The sequence below is a fragment of the Alosa pseudoharengus genome, unplaced genomic scaffold, assembly GCF_046254945.1.
Source record: "Alosa pseudoharengus isolate Yale_2024_CS ecotype anadromous, Long Island Sound unplaced genomic scaffold, YU_APseudo_1.1 YU_APseudo_1.1_scf_11, whole genome shotgun sequence".
Taxonomy (NCBI): domain Eukaryota; kingdom Metazoa; phylum Chordata; class Actinopteri; order Clupeiformes; family Clupeidae; genus Alosa; species Alosa pseudoharengus.
The window spans coordinates 22,092,307-22,108,124 of NW_027468576.1; the positions used below are offsets into that span (position 1 = coordinate 22,092,307).

Sequence of the window (15,818 nt, forward strand, 5' to 3'; positions counted from 1 at the left end):
GCTGCAAGATACGACACTTGTGTCACAGTGCACATAATGTTAATGTGGATCATGCAGCAGGATTTTTGTTGTACTAGCTTGTCTTGAATGTTAAAGTTGCATTTGGTACGTAAAGTGTATTGAGATGCACAAATACTATTTAGAGGTGCATAAACGCTATATAAACTGCGTAAATCGCTATATAAGCTGCGCATTTGCGTGAATTTAGCCTCCACTATAGCCCTGTCCACACAGTTGTGAATTTTTGGTCAACATACAGGTGGCGAGGCATGCAATACATTATATGTATTATATGATTATAGACAGGGCTCCAGAGTGCGACCAATTTGGTCGCATATGCGACCTAATTTTTCAAAAGTGCGACTAAAAAAAATCGGAGGTCGCACCGGTGCGATCAGCTATTCGAGAGAGGAAAACGTGTCCGCATTGAAACTCTCTACCTTTGGTTCAATAACAGACACATATTTGGCCAATATCGTGGTTTAAACAAATCACAGATAGAGAAGGGCGGGACCTCCCCTCTGATTGGCCGTGGCCCAGTGCCTGTGTGTAAATTTGAAAATGTGTGTGCTGCAGAGAGAGAGAGAGAGAGAGAGAGCGAAAGAGAGAGAGGTCAGTGACCCGTCAGATAAACAGTGTGGATGTAGTTGTATATGTGCATTACAGTGTGGTCACATAGGCCGAGATAAATGTCCCCTCTCCCCACTGCCTTTCGGCGGCTGGCAGCAGCAAACCGATCAGACGAGCCCGAGATGATGATCAAGTTTATCGTTGCCTACGATAGGCCTAGTGAAACTTCCCTTCACCAAGTTCAGTCCGAAATAATTATTCATCAGAAAAATAGTTTGCACGTAAACCCGACGTACAGGAATGCCACTTGCGCCAAATTTATAGGAGTCATTGCAGATGAAAAGACGTCTTAAAATTGCGAACAATGCATACAAGGCCTTCCCGAACGAGAAATACAGATATCGCCGAAAAGGAGTGCGTCATTGACCGCAGTTACATGCAGGGAGTAACCCGGTTTTCAACAGCAATATTCGTTTTGCGCGCGAGTTGTGTAAACTCATTCTGATGGCATCAATCAATTCAATCCGGTATTTGGCGCAAACCGAATATCGCTGCTACATTTAAAGCCCGAATATTCCCTGCATGTATAACTGTGGTCATTGTGTACGGTGAATCGAATGGACACATTTAGATCGAGCATGGCAAGTCATTGCAATAGCCTATAATAATAGGCCTACCATTTCGTTACTGCATTAACCATAGTGATGTTCTTATTGAAAAATTAAAAATACTAAAATTAAAAAGTAAATTGCATTGTGGGGCTGTCAAATGATTATTGCAATCATCATTGCAAAATCACATAAAAATCCCCCAGGCTACTTGGAACATCTCTTTAAATTGTGCTCAAATACATTTCTATGGAAGATGCTAGCATGGCAAGCTGGTTTAGCCAAGGCCTAAAGATCATGAAGGATAGTATGTAAGACATTGAGCCATGAGATTTGAAGCCCTTAAAAGACATGCACTGTTAATTTACTCACTGTTATTTTTATTTAATTCATCTTGAGATGTTTTAAATTTACATTTCAGCTCAGTGAAGCACTTAAAGCACCAACACTTCATTAAGTTACTTTTCTTGTATTGTAAATCATAAGTCATAGGACAACCTATATAGGACAGTAATAAAGGGAGAAAAGGGAACCTGCTGCGGTGTTAAATGCGATGTGGTTGAAAATTTGGGTGCACCTAACTTTTGTGCTGGTGCACCTAAGAAAAAAAGTTAGGCGCACATTGAAACTCTCTACCTTTGGTTCAATAACAGACACATATTTGGCCAATATCGTGGTTTAAACAAATCACAGATAGAGAAGGGCGGGACCTCCCCTCTGATTGGCCGTGGCCCAGTGCCTGTGTGTAAATTTGAAAATAGGTGTGCTGCAGAGAGAGAGAGAGAGAGAGAGAGAGAGAGAAAGAGAGAGAGGTCAGTGACCCGTCAGATAAACAGTGTGGATGTAGTTGTATATGTGCATTACAGTGTGGTCACATAGGCCGAGATTAATGTCCCCTCTCCCCACTGCCTTTCGGCGGCTGGCAGCAGCAAACCGATCAGACGAGCCCGAGATGATGATCAAGTTTATCGTTGCCTAGTTAGGCGCACCAGTGCAACCAGTGCAAAAAGTTAGTCTGGAGCCCTGATAGATTTGAAAGAGTTGCATTGTGAGGTGTCAGCATAGACATTTATGATTCCATAGAATAGTTTGCAGTCAGAAACACGGCGTATTCAGTGAAAGAGTATTTCTAGCTGAGTAATACAATGGACGGTTAATGATATATATATATATGGCCCATATATGGGACATGTTTTTGATGATATATGGGTCAGGTTAAAGGGACACCAGACAAGCTTGATGCTTTTTCTCTACGAAACTCCCCCTCGCTCGGTCTGAAGCTCTTTTCCTTTTCTTTGCGTCTTCCGTCAAGGGTTTTCGCTGCTTCTTCGCCGGCTCTGCCATTATACACACGTTTGCAACAATCTCTAGCGTTTCGTTAGCCTGCCTCTGTGCTGTAAACTGATCATGCTTCGGTCGGCGGTGGGATATTCTTTCTACAGGCAGTAGGGGCGGGCGAGAGAGCCTTCATTCGCCCCGTAATGAGTCATTTAACCATATACCGACTTACGAAGATGATTAATTAACACGAAAACGTTGCCTGGTGTCCCTTTAAGGTTTGTTGTTGCGGAATCACATGACTGGTTTCATTTGTTCTGATTAGATGGTAGTTTGTAAGGTGATGACTTAAGGTTTGATATGTTATATGGCATATGGGATATGTAAATAAAGTCAACTTTGTGAAATCTGACCTATAAAATCCAACCAGATGTTCATACCAGAGGTGCGTTCAAATTCGCAACAAGGCAAACAGGTTTTCTGTTTGCCTGTTTGCAAACAGTCCAGTGTTTCCCATACATTGACTTATTTGTGGCGGTCCACCACAATATCAACATTGACCACCACACAATGATTTTCCAGGTTGTACTAAATTGTGCTTAAATCTGGTTAGCATCATAACCAGCTGTGCTAATTTGTTAAAAAGTGTTCAAGTTAATTCTGCAAACCAACCACCACAAATTCAAAATTCAATTATCTGGGAAACACTGCAGTCTGAGGAGGTAGTTCTCTGCGAACATACAGCGGAGCTGGAGGTGAGCCAGAAAAAGTGTTTCCGTTACAATGGAATATTTACACCAACTTGTTCAAATTTGACTGTTGAGAAAACATGTTCACCATGAACGTTCGCCACTGTTTGCCAAATTTGAACGTTTTTGAAGATTTGAAGTATGAGCCTTGTGGTGATCATCAGATATCACGTCCACAAGATCATGACGGACAGACATAGGTATGTACAACCTGAAAACATAATGCCTCCAGCCACAGCTATCGCCGGTGCAGAGGCATGAAAAGAAAGAGGCACAAAAAAGCCGACAAAGGTCCGTCTGTGTGTCGGCGGTGGTGTGCAACCATACTGATTTGGGCCACAGACGCTCTTCGATCACCCCCACATTATCAGACATCCAACTGTTGTCTTGGTGTGCAATATGCTTTACACAATGACTGTCTATCCTAGACTATCAGGGCAAGTTAACTTATTGAGAGTCTCTAGCCTCATATAAAACATTAAACTTCACATTTGGTTTGGATTTTATTTATTTTATTTTATTAGTATTACACCTCACAGAAGAATTCTTCACTATTATCATGTATGGTTTTATTATCATTCATCCAAATGTGTCTCTGCTACCTAGCTGCTAATGCAAGGTAACACTACTGTTTTCCCATACAATTACATGGTTTTACCCAAGTCAGACATGTTACCTATACAGCCTTTATAGTTTTGTATGTATAGGCACACAGAATCATTACTGTAGAGTAGACATACAATATTTAATATACATCTCATACATCATGTGAATTATTATTAGGCCTACATGCTTTATGTAATTGGCTAGCGCTCATGCACCCAATATTTATAAGGAATGGGCACTCACTGCACAAATACATACCAACATTGAGTGTGCATAACATTCATTATTTGTGCATACCATTCATTAACTGAAGTGAGTATTTGCTAAAGTGTCACATATTTTCTAGGATACTAGTGTTGGAAGTTATGCTTAAATATTAGATTATGTTCACCAATAACTGTAGTTTTAATGCACACCCCTAGTTCATGTTTTGTCTCCAAAATTCAATGATTTAATATAATATTTAATTATTTAATCTTTAAAGGGTGGGTAAAAGAGAGGACCCCATCATTACAAGAGGTCAGAGGTCACATGTGGACTCGGATATGGATAGGTATGCAAAAAGGTTTCCCTACCACTCTGTCCCACAGCATCGGGCCTGCCTGGACGTCTCCTGAAATCCTTCCTGCAAGGCAAATGATTATGATTTAGATTACTGTTTTCTATGACCAGTGAAAGCCTGAAAGTAAAAGGTTTTCAACACTTCAGCTTCACTTCAGGTGACACAAAACTACAAAATATTTTATCAGATGTGCCTTTCGTTTAGACGGCAACAGCGTTTTGGGGGCTTAAAAATGCTAAAAAGTGAAATCACCCTCCAGAGTGGAAATCTTAAAAACACTCCACCGTTGCATTCCCATCTAAAGGGTAAAAACACACGAATTTCACACACTTTTGCGTAAGCATATGCACGCAGATTTCCCCCCCAAAAAACCCTGTCTTAAAGCGGAATAAAAAGTGAGAACACAACGCCACTTTTGTGTTTTCTCTTCAGATCGTTTCCGTCTAAACATAGCCTGAATTACCTGTGTATTACCTCAACTTGACTCGACTTGATTTCAGCAGGACAGTTCAATGCAATGGGTGCAATTTCACCTACAGTTCTTGAACAGACACAAGGCGACCACATACAGCCCAGTGGTTCAGAATAACATGAAAGTCTCCCATGCTTTGTCTAGGCAAACCGAGCAAAAAAAATGCTGCAATGAAGAGCATTCCCAGACAGTGGTGAACTGAATGCTCTAAAACCCAAGGGCAAGAGAGGAGATTAAATGGGCTCCTCTAAAGAGAAGTAAACCTTCAGCTAAGCCTCATGATGCTACAGCATCAGCAGAGTTGCAAACCGTGCCCACTCACAATGAACGCTTGACCTTGTGGAAACACTTTTCAGCTTTTACATTGTTCCTGGATTTTCTTAGCCCGAATGAATAAGTGCTGATGCACTTGTTTATTCGAAGAAAGGAAGAAAGAAAGATTATTACAGTGTGTCCCTGATAGCTAACTGCAATGAACAAAAAAATGTGGTTACCCACTGCACAAAATAAAATATTGGCATTACTTTGGAGGTGCAAAAAAACATGGAGGGAAGATCATCATGTCCCTATTCCACTTTCTCCTCTGCGGGTCTCAGTGTTCTCAGGTAGATCAAGAGCTATCTGAAATAGCTTGTCGACACAGATGTTCTCTAGCGTAGCTGCTAATTCAGGGCAGCATCGTCCCATTAATTCATTCCCCTGCGTCCTCATTTGTTGCATGTGGTGCTGAGAAGCAGGCGTGGAGGCTGGGGCGTGTGGCACCCTTCTCCCATCACCCGCCGCACCGAACCAATGAGCCCCCCGTTAGCAATATCTGACCTTGTCATCTGACACATAATCAATTTGTGTGAGAGCGACTTGGACTGATTTATTCCATCACTCTGCCAGGAAGTCTATCTGCAAGGGATTTAGGTGCAGATCTGTAAGTGCTGTCTGCACACAAGTGTGTGAGAGGGGCAATGTGTGCAGAATTCAATGTGATGTACTTCAACATAACATCAAGGTAATGGCTAACAAATTGACTGTCTTGAAAATCATGTGTCCTTTGAACCTGATTTATGCAACCCATTTAAAAAGAGATAATAATGCTGAGGTAGCCAACATTCTCAGTTCAGTAACATTTTAATTAAGTGTAAAGGGAACCTTGAAAAAAAAAGCCTTAACGGTGCATTTCATAAAGGGCTATTTGGTGCTTTGTGGATTTTGCTTTAAGACTGGTTTATTTAAACACACAAACACAAGCCTGTTTCCCATCTCTAACATGATAAAAAACAATGCACCCCCCTCAATGTGTTATACTGCGCCACTAACAGCAGCCAATCAATGACTTTTCTATAATAATCACATTTCAGAGTGAAGTGGAGAATAGACTTTTTAACAATACTCGCAATCCTTTGCCCACAACCCAGTGGAGCTGTGGAACGTGTAACACCACAAGATGACTTTAAAGGTGGAAATTTAATCAGGCAATTTGCCACCAAATTCCACTGGAGTTCACAGACAAACCTAATGAGACTTTGACTTTCAATACAAGTGAAAATCGACGCTTCATTTTCGAAAACACACCGCAGACACCCATGGAATAACTTAAGTCATATGGTAAATATCAAATTGTTGTATGTCAACTCAACTATTTTTTGTGAACTTTTGGGCCCCATCTCGGCGATCTAAAACGCATGGTCACTTGTGAATAGCTTAGGGGTTTATCCAGTCCACATTGGGGGTGGTTTTGTTATCAAACGTCGGACGCCTGGCACAACAAGGCGGTTCTTATGTTTCTTACACTCAAAAATGTTTTGAGCGTAACATCCTTTAAACCAATGAAAATGACATCTGTCATTCCCTTTAGCAGCAAGCAGCGCAACTTTACACAGCGCATCGGTATTTTGATAGTCAACGGCACATTTGAAGGAATCTGCTTGCACATGAGACCGTATTGAACAGGTATTCCACTAAACCAGACATGGGCAACATACGGCCCGCGGGCCACATACGGCCCGTGGGCGTTCCCTGACCGGCCCGCGAAAGGTCAGTGAAAAAACAGAGAGACAAGAGCCTAGCATAGACATAATCACGCAAATCAATAATGTTGCTTTTATTTTGAAAGCAACTGCTATTTTTACGCCCATGCATTTGTGCGTGGATGCATACGACGTAAACATCCTCACTGATGTGCTGGTGAATAGAGTTTATGCTTCTGCGTCGACACAATGCAGTTGCCTTTACGTCGGCGTAAACTTTTCAAAGTTTTGTGTCTCCTGTGTCTGCGTCGCTCACCAACGCAACGGTTATCAGAATGTCAAACTCCTAGCCTAGGCATAAAAAAAAAAAAGGTTTGGTTCCTGTTGGTTGTCAGTTGAGGCCATGGGTCGGTAGGGATTTTTTTTTTTTTTTTCCCAGTGGCAGTAAGGGATAGGTAGAAAATCAATCCCACCAGGATTTCGCGAGGTTTTTTGAGACTGTTGCGACCTAAAATGCCTGGATGGAAGTTGCGGTGATTTTAGCTGTTTCTTGTGGAGAAATTGCGGGAGGAAGTGAAAATTGCAAAAATAGTTTAAATTTAGGGCAATTAAGGTTAGTAAGACCAAAATCACACTGATAATCTTGATGCTTATTAAAAAGGATAATCAAAGGTAAACAGTAAGGATTACAGAAAATCAAAGTAGGCCTACTTTATTTGTGAAAATGCTTTGACTGAGGTAATTCACAAAGCATTATAGTAGAACTGCCCAAAAAAGACAGTCACCTAAAGAGATGGCATCATGTCATGTTTCAATACATTCATATATTTTGTAATTCATATTAAGTTCATATCTTTTTAATAATTCATAGTCTGTGGCCTGCATAATTACTAATATCCAAGTAAGTATCTAGTAATTTCATATTGATTTAAACTATTTGACTACACTTCTGTTTAATGTCATTACATTGGTGGTGTACGTCTAATTGACTGCCTGCCCCTTTAAGGACGTGAGAGTAGCCTAATTACATTTCTGAGTGGATTGGAAGGCTTGCATCTCACTGTGTTCGGCTAGGAGTGTAAATCACTTTTTGCATAGTGCATTACCATATGTGGATGCAAGTGGGAATGTCTTCTATGTCATTAGTTAAAATAAATGTTAAAAAAAACAACTCGAATGAAATCATTCTTGGATCATAGAAGAGGTTTAAATGTCTTGCAATTTTATAAATTTTTATGATTTTGGTAGCACTACTCAAACTAAGCCCACAAGCTAGCAAACATAAGCTTGACATAAACATGACACAAGCTAAAAGCACATATCCAGGTAAACGTTTGCCAATGGGTTGCATAGCCTACTCAAATGTCAGTAAAACAAGTAGGCCTTAATTAACTTACTTTCATAGCCTAGGTAGGTTAGCAACACCAGGTTGAGAGATGCAAGTAAGCAGATCGTTAACGTTAGCCTTCTATTTATTGTCATCAAAACTGCAGAGGAACGAACACTTAGGGCAGTCTTTGGTGTCATATGCAGAAGGTGCAGAAGTAAGTGTGCCATCTGGCTCAATATTCTGCGCGAGGGACTGTTGCGGTAGGTGACATTTCACAGTGAAACTACGATGACAAATTTGCGAAAAAGTTGCGGTGTTTGGACAAAATTGCGAGTGCCTTGGTAAGTGACGAAAACAATCGTCTTCGTGAACTGTGCATAGGCTACTTTGTAACAGAGAGAATACGCTCATCCCTATACATAACGCAAGGGGTAATTAATGTAATTATAGTTCGCCTTTTATTTGTGGATTTATTTAATGTAGCCTAGACTATTTAGTGTTATTTCTTCCCCAAGCTCATAAAATAAATTTGGGTCGCACATAAATTGACAGGGTCGGTCGGAAACCGGAACCCAAGAATTTTTTTTTTTATGCCCTACTGCTTCTCGTTGGGGATACGAAGTGTTCATTTCAAAACGTTAATGACAGATAGACAGTTTACAATCGGATAACCCCGTCATTGTAACCAAAATATGTCTGAGTTTATTTGCAAAGCTTATGTTAGCTAACTAGTATGATACTACCACAGGTTGCTTGAAGCAGCCGGCTCAACACACAGGGTGAGTTGACCAATCACAGTTTTGTGTATAAAGTTAAAGCAAAAACATAGCCTACATTTTCAAAATAGTTTTCTTTATGAATGTTGATTAACTAGTGACAGCCTACTATCTACTCCACGTTTTCAGTCTAATTCTGCATAGAGTTAATTTAATGATAGTCTTTGAAATATTGCTGAGTGTTGATCAAATGGTGGCACAGGCCTATGGTTGTACTGACTCCTTCACATTTTCATGGCCTAGCCTATAGATATTGTACTACTTTTTGTATCAGTCTTTGAAAACTGAAAATAAAAACAGTGAGTTTAGACTTGAGTTTGGTATTTTGGGTCCGGCCCTCCTCAACAGTCCGAGTTAGTCATGTGGCCCCTTGAGGAAATTAGTTGCCCACCCCTGCACTAAACCATGCTTTACTAAAACCTAGCAGAATAGCCTACACGCATCTGCACTCGTCTATTATTTGTCTCATAGGCAAAGTGAAACTTCTCCGTGGTGTCATAGTAAAAGACAAAACAGTTATACACAGTTAATTATTTTCACTATTGACTGACAATGGGTTACCATCGAAAACATGGCCTGATAAAAGCAACACTTACCCCAATGATGTTCGAATGACTGAATAAAAAACCTAAGGACATTTATCTTGCAGAGGAGTTGCTGCTTACTTTTCGTGACCGTGTGTCTTCAGCTGTGCTTCATATGCACCTTTCGCTATAGACCAGGTTTTTCTTGGTCAGTGGCGTAATGCTTTTTAGATAGTGTAAGATAGCGATTTTTAGATAATGCACCAAGTCCACACCTTATATCGTTAATTGCCACACCCCTGAGCGCATCGTGTAATAAAAGAGAAGGGCATGGCGAAAAACTCGAGTGTACGATAGGAATACGCTTTGCGTCGTGATAATAATACGCTTTGCGCCGGGTTTTGCTTCGCGAAAATAGGGCCCATAGTGTTATCCACACAATCACAATTAGCTTTCATGATGATCTTGGGGAGGGGAGCCTGTGTTCATAGTGTAATGATGCTAAATTCTCAGATGCAAATGTTAAATGTTAAAAGTTTGCACATAAACCAAAGCCATCAGATTATCTAGCCTAATTAAAAAGGACATTAATACATGACCAAGTTCATACAGGAAACTTTAGTGACGCTGTTAATTGGCCATGACGTAAACCAATCAGCTTTTGCTCCCAAACACTGCGCTAGTTTAAATTCTTGTGGTCTGCGGGCAGACTCACACAGCTCCTGCGCCATGTCGGCGTTTTACTGCTCCCTCCTCCTCCCCAGCTCCACCTGTCTAGATCTGCATAAGATAAGGGGGGATTTTGTTTTAATTTCTGTTTGTCTCTTATTTTCTCGTGGCAGCAATTTTCAGTGTAACTTTGTATTTCTTATGCAGCTTCAATTTTGCAGCTTCGAGCTTTCGCAGCAGCATCTTGAGCAGATCTAGGCCACCACGACCAAGCATACTACCTTGTACTTACACTAATAAAAATCTTGATTATTAATTCTGAAAGTTTTCTGTCTGAACTACAGTAATGTACTGTATGTGTTTAAATTCAGGAGTTCTAAGGGCTGATTTAGACTGGGTGCGTGGCGTGAACGTGGCGTGTCTGTTGCGTGGCGTTTTCTTTGTCTTTGCACACCAGACGTGTCTGAGGCTGCGCTGCGACGGCCTCTCGGCCTATTAAATTATTTTGGAAGCGCTTCCAACACTCAACAACTGAAAAACGTTTCTGGAAACGCTTCAAACACTCGTGCGTGTCGTGTGAAAAATAGGTGTCGGCCCTATTTCTAACATGCACACATTTTCCTGTAGCTCTAACCTGCTAACATGGGAGCCGAAATAAAAACGGACACGCCACGCAGCTGACACGCTCACGCCACGCACTTGTACTGATGTTTTCAATCTGATAGGACCACACTACCATGCAGCAGAATAAAGGCACATACAATGGACACCTTATGTAGTCCTATGGTGGAGCTCTGCACAATATGTTACTGCTGTGCTGATCTGAGAGCTAATTCACAAAAGCAGAATTTAGAAATCCCAGATAACAGGAAAATTGAGGCTTGATCTAATGTGGGCAGTGCATCCTGGCTGTATATTTCACTAAGGCAAGGCCAGGTGTGACTAAGTTCACACCAAGTTAAGCATATTATTTGCTTTTTCTTATATCTACATGTGCATATGTGTTAGCCTGGCTAACGTCAGACCTCATCTCATTGAGATGGGGTCTGGGAACTACAAGTTCATTTTCTCAAATTTGAAACGTGGTTTACGAATGCCCAGAGCCGTTTATTGGGCGCTACGAATGTCTATCAAATGCATCTGTACGTAGCTCATAACCGCTTCAGTGTGTCGTCATAGTCTTGCTGTCCCCCCTCCGTTCTGTGATTGGTTCCTTCGTTGAGGTGAAAACGAAGCCCATGGAATCCAGGCTGCCTAGCAGCGTGAATAAAATCGCGCCCAAGGCAGCATGGGAAAACCCAGGCTATATATGCGCTAGAAAAGTTGTAAAGAATGAAACATACTGTAGGCTACTGGCTGTTAGCCTGCAAGGATAAATCTCAACAGTTTTTCCTATCTGATTCACAAAAGTGAAAAGAGGTAAACTTGTCAGTTTGTGGGAAAAGCCCCAAAATATTGGTTTCTGTGCTATGTTACGTTAACCTGACCCTAGCCAGATGAATTTCGCTCCGCCTAGCTCCACTCATCCATCTGGAACCGATCCATTGAAGTGTTGCTTCAGAAGGCTGGGCCTAATCAAAAAATGCTTGCATATGATTGAATGAGGCCTTTCCTTTTGGACTTTGTTTGCAGCCTTAGTTTTTGTTCTATAATACTTTTTTCCTTATTATATTTTTTTTAAATAAATGTTTTTGAATTGATGCTCCGCAGTTACTTTCCGATTTTGGCCGTCTTCTATCTTATGTTTATGTCCCACAAAAACCCCTAGACTGGGACGTGACAGCTATGCCATCTGAATGAATGCTAACTGTCTAGTAGTGACTACACATAAGGAGTTCATCTGAGTGTATCAATATACAAAGTAGTACAATCGCGTTCATGTTGCATGGTGAAGCAGCAGTAATGTTAGCGTTTGACAGTTGGTCAGCCTGGGTTTGAATCTCGTCTGCTAAATAGAAAACTTTCATTTTACTTTACCTTCAGTGTACAAATACATCCATTAATATTAGACAGGAGCAATTGGCCCATTTTAATGCACCGATTACACCCCATTATGATTAGTTACTCATTTACGTGTGTAAACCTTCCACTAGTGCCTTCCATGCAGAAAGAAAAAAAAGATTTATCCTTGTAAACAGAAGTTATGGGGGTATAGCCAAGGCTGTGTAGTGTAATTCCACTGAAAAGAAAACCACATACTGGGTACTTGTGAAGAGTCTTTTTCTTTTTTGATGGATTGATGGAAAGAGTAAGTGGGCCTAACTTTGTCAGTGACTGGGGCCCACCAAGGTTTTTTGGGTCCAGTAAGTTATTGATATAGTGCCTTCAGAATACACATGATCATTTGGGCAAAACAAAATATGACCACAAATATAATGCACCTTTCTGTGTGGAATCAGTTCTACAGGAAAAACAGGAACCTCACAAGACCTAGGCAGATACTAGTGAGGTTACTGCGAGCAACCACAAAATTGCAGATTATTTTAAGATTTATTTATGTAGGCTTACTAGGCTTGAATGTACTCAAATTCTCAAACAAAACATTCCAGATATAGCCAGGCCAAAACACCATTTCAAAGCATACCACCACTCCACAGAGTTCTCCTCAGTAGTAGGCTAACATCACTACTACCCAAATTGACAGCTTGGTTAAGCATGCTTGCTTTAAAAAGGATTTGGCTATTTGTCAAGGAGGTCAATTAGAGTAGACTCACACAAGCAATGAATCCAGATTGCCGCCCTAAAGGAGATTGTTGTGGTTTCTTTTTAAACAGCCTGAAGTGTCATATTTGAAACAGTCTTAAAAAACATTCTGTAACACTTTCAATTCACTTAAAGTGGTAAAACATTTCATTGTAACCTGTTTGGTTTCAGGTAGGCCTACCTGGATAACACTGGATACAATTCTTGCAATTAAAAGACACAGGCCTACAAGGGCAACAAAACGCAGGCCTTCAATCAAATAATCAAATCCTGTTCACTGCACGCCATCTGTTAATATGCCACCGGCAGACCGCGATGATGTTTAAATTAAGGTTACCTTTTCGGTAACAGTGAACTTCTGAGCCTGACACCGTGCCAGCTGCACAGAACAATTTTTGTTTGCCGTTGCCAAAATGCCTGAGTGGGATGCTCTGACTGCAGAAACCGAAAGCGACCTTGATTGTAAGAGAATGCCAATGCTTTTCTCTCCCTTGCATGCTTGAAGTGTCAAATCTCCAACTAGGAGCAGCTGCTGCTACACGGGGGAAGTAGAAAGGGGGAGAGTGGTGCTGACACGGTGAAACGGTTTGCCTTATCTCGTGATTGACACTGCTTTGGATCGATCCTGACAACAGTCTTGTAAAAAGAGGATAAAACGCCAAGTTCTTGCTCGGTGGAAGACGACAAAGCTAGCAAGTGCATTGACTTGTCCAATCGCTCTAACTAACTTTCTTCCAAAGTGCAATGCAATCTCAGAACGTCTACATAGGGTGACAAAATGTTTTGCGTTAACTGAGCATGTACAAAGTCCGAATATGCCATTAAGCAGATATCAATAACAGTGTATGCATGTCTGGCTTCTTATCTACGTTGAGTAAACCCCTTAGGTACGCTCAATGCCCAAACCTGGGCTCAAATAGCACGCCTTATGCTGTCGTTCCTCGATAAGCACTAATACTGTATCGACAGGGTTACAGCATATGTATCAGATAGATACCTACCTTTCCAGTGCAGAAATTGATAATAATAGGTAAGTTTGTCATTACATTTGATTACTGCTCGTTTTCGTCCTCCATCCATTACCCTGTCGCCATTTTGCTTAAAATTCTGCAGGTTGAACTAAAACTCGGGTGGGGATGTCGCCGGAGTAACATGTACTTGAAAATCCACATATGCGCAAACTGTGATGGCCAAGCAATGTTTTTCACTTTCCAGTGACAAGTAGATGTTAGAATTACAATCGATTGGCATTGTTGTGATTTCATTTGCATTCGTTTGTTATCAGAGTTTGTTGTAACCACATCATACGCCCCCTACTAACAATATGGATTATTCCAGGCAGACGCTACAAAAATTCTTGCCCCTAAATTGCTGTTTGGAAGATCACAGCAATGGTGGCAGACAACCCACAGTCTGGGCGACCGCCTTATCGTGGAATTGTATGCACTGTAAATTCCGAATAGCTTTATGTCTGTACAATGAGGCGGAAATGTAGGCTAGACGTGAGGGAAGAAAACTGGTCCTTTAGGCCTACTTTCCTGAGAATGCAATAGTCATATTTATTCTGGATGCATGCTTTTTTGTGTTTCGATACATAGGCTCTTGAAAATGTCTGACCTGAAATTGCCCATAAACCTAGATGGCCTACCTGACTATTACTAATGTTTTCAACAGAAGTCCCTATGCTAGGCTACCTCATGCACAGTGCAGTATGCACATGCAACTTTTTGTAGCCTATATTTTATACGATATCCAAGGTTGTAAGGGATTCAATGAACGGTGTATTTGGAGGGTCAGTAAAACAAAACAATTCCCTGTATGTAATGTAGGCTACCCTAATGCTATAGCATAGGTATACACTGACTTGATAATGTAGCCAAATGTTTTGTTATTTAAATATGAAATAAGCTATAACTTGATTTTTGATAAGTTAATTAATTCTGGAGATAATTAGGCTAAAGCTATAGGTTAGAATTTTACTATGTTTAGAGGATCAAAAGTTGAAAGAGATATAGCTTCAACTGATAGTGACAAAGAGCTTTGAACTAAAAAAAATGTTTGAGCTATTGCGAAAGAGTCCATTCAGCCTGTTTGAACAAGTTTGTTTGAATAAACAATGCCTAATATGCACATTAGAGGTAAAAACATAAGACAGATTAGTCGGTCTTTTCCAAAGGTTATGGGAAACATTTTTTTCTCATCACTGCCTAACAACTCAACAAACATATTATACTCAGGGAACGTCCCTTAAAATGCCGGTGTGCTAGTTTGACTGGTGATCATGTTAACTGGTGATATTTGCATAAAATTAATGAATATTCAACCAGGCCCTGTCTACTTCTGAAGAGCACTCTGCTCTGCCTCCGCCCCTCAAGTGCCGAGCTAGGTTCACATTTTCACGAAGCCTGCAGTGAGTGACAAATATGAAGAAAGCACCGAAAACATGGACATCACCGGTTCATGTCTAATGCATGTCCACTTAAAGAGAAACTATGCAGTTTTAGCCATTTCTTTCGCTGTTTTCTCGCATTTTGCTCGGAGGTTTCTCTGCAGAGCTCCCCCTACAGCTTCAGAGTAGGCTATATTATATGATACACCTCGATTGGTCAGCCTGCCGTTTCCTCTTTCCCTTGTTCCTCCGACAACGATTTACTTGATTTCTGCTTCTTCCCGCTGGTTCTGCCATGACAAATGTGTGAGAAACTCCATCGCTGCCTTGCTCTAGCCGGTGCCTAGCGTGTCTGTGTCTAGTGCAGTAAAGCAGTTTGTTACATCGCGAGGCTGCGAGACTTTCTGTCTCTGAGGCCATTGGCCTGCCGGCCCAAAGTTGCAAGAGTGGTTGTTCTGCCTACAGGCGCTAGGGGCAAGCAAGACGGCCACCATTCAACCCGAAAAAAAGTCATATAACCATTCCAATGACTCCGAAGCTGTTCAGTTAAGGTAAATTAAACCAAAAAAACTGCATAGTTCTAGCCTAGAAATCTAGACGCACCCTAGCGGCGGCAAATTA

General features: G+C 41.1%; 1 protein-coding gene across 1 annotated transcript in view; it reads right to left on the bottom strand.

Moving 5' to 3' along the window:
* Positions 1-14,284, bottom strand: part of znf644b (zinc finger protein 644b) — a 50,377-nt gene extending 36,093 nt beyond the window's left edge. Inside the window, exons 1-2 of the mRNA XM_076278422.1 lie at positions 13,810-14,284; positions 4,387-4,436 (exon numbers count right to left, since the gene is read on the bottom strand). The gene's annotated coding sequence lies outside the window, so the exon portion shown is untranslated. The remainder of the gene's footprint in view (positions 1-4,386; positions 4,437-13,809) is intronic.
* Positions 14,285-15,818: the final 1,534 nt, after the last annotated feature.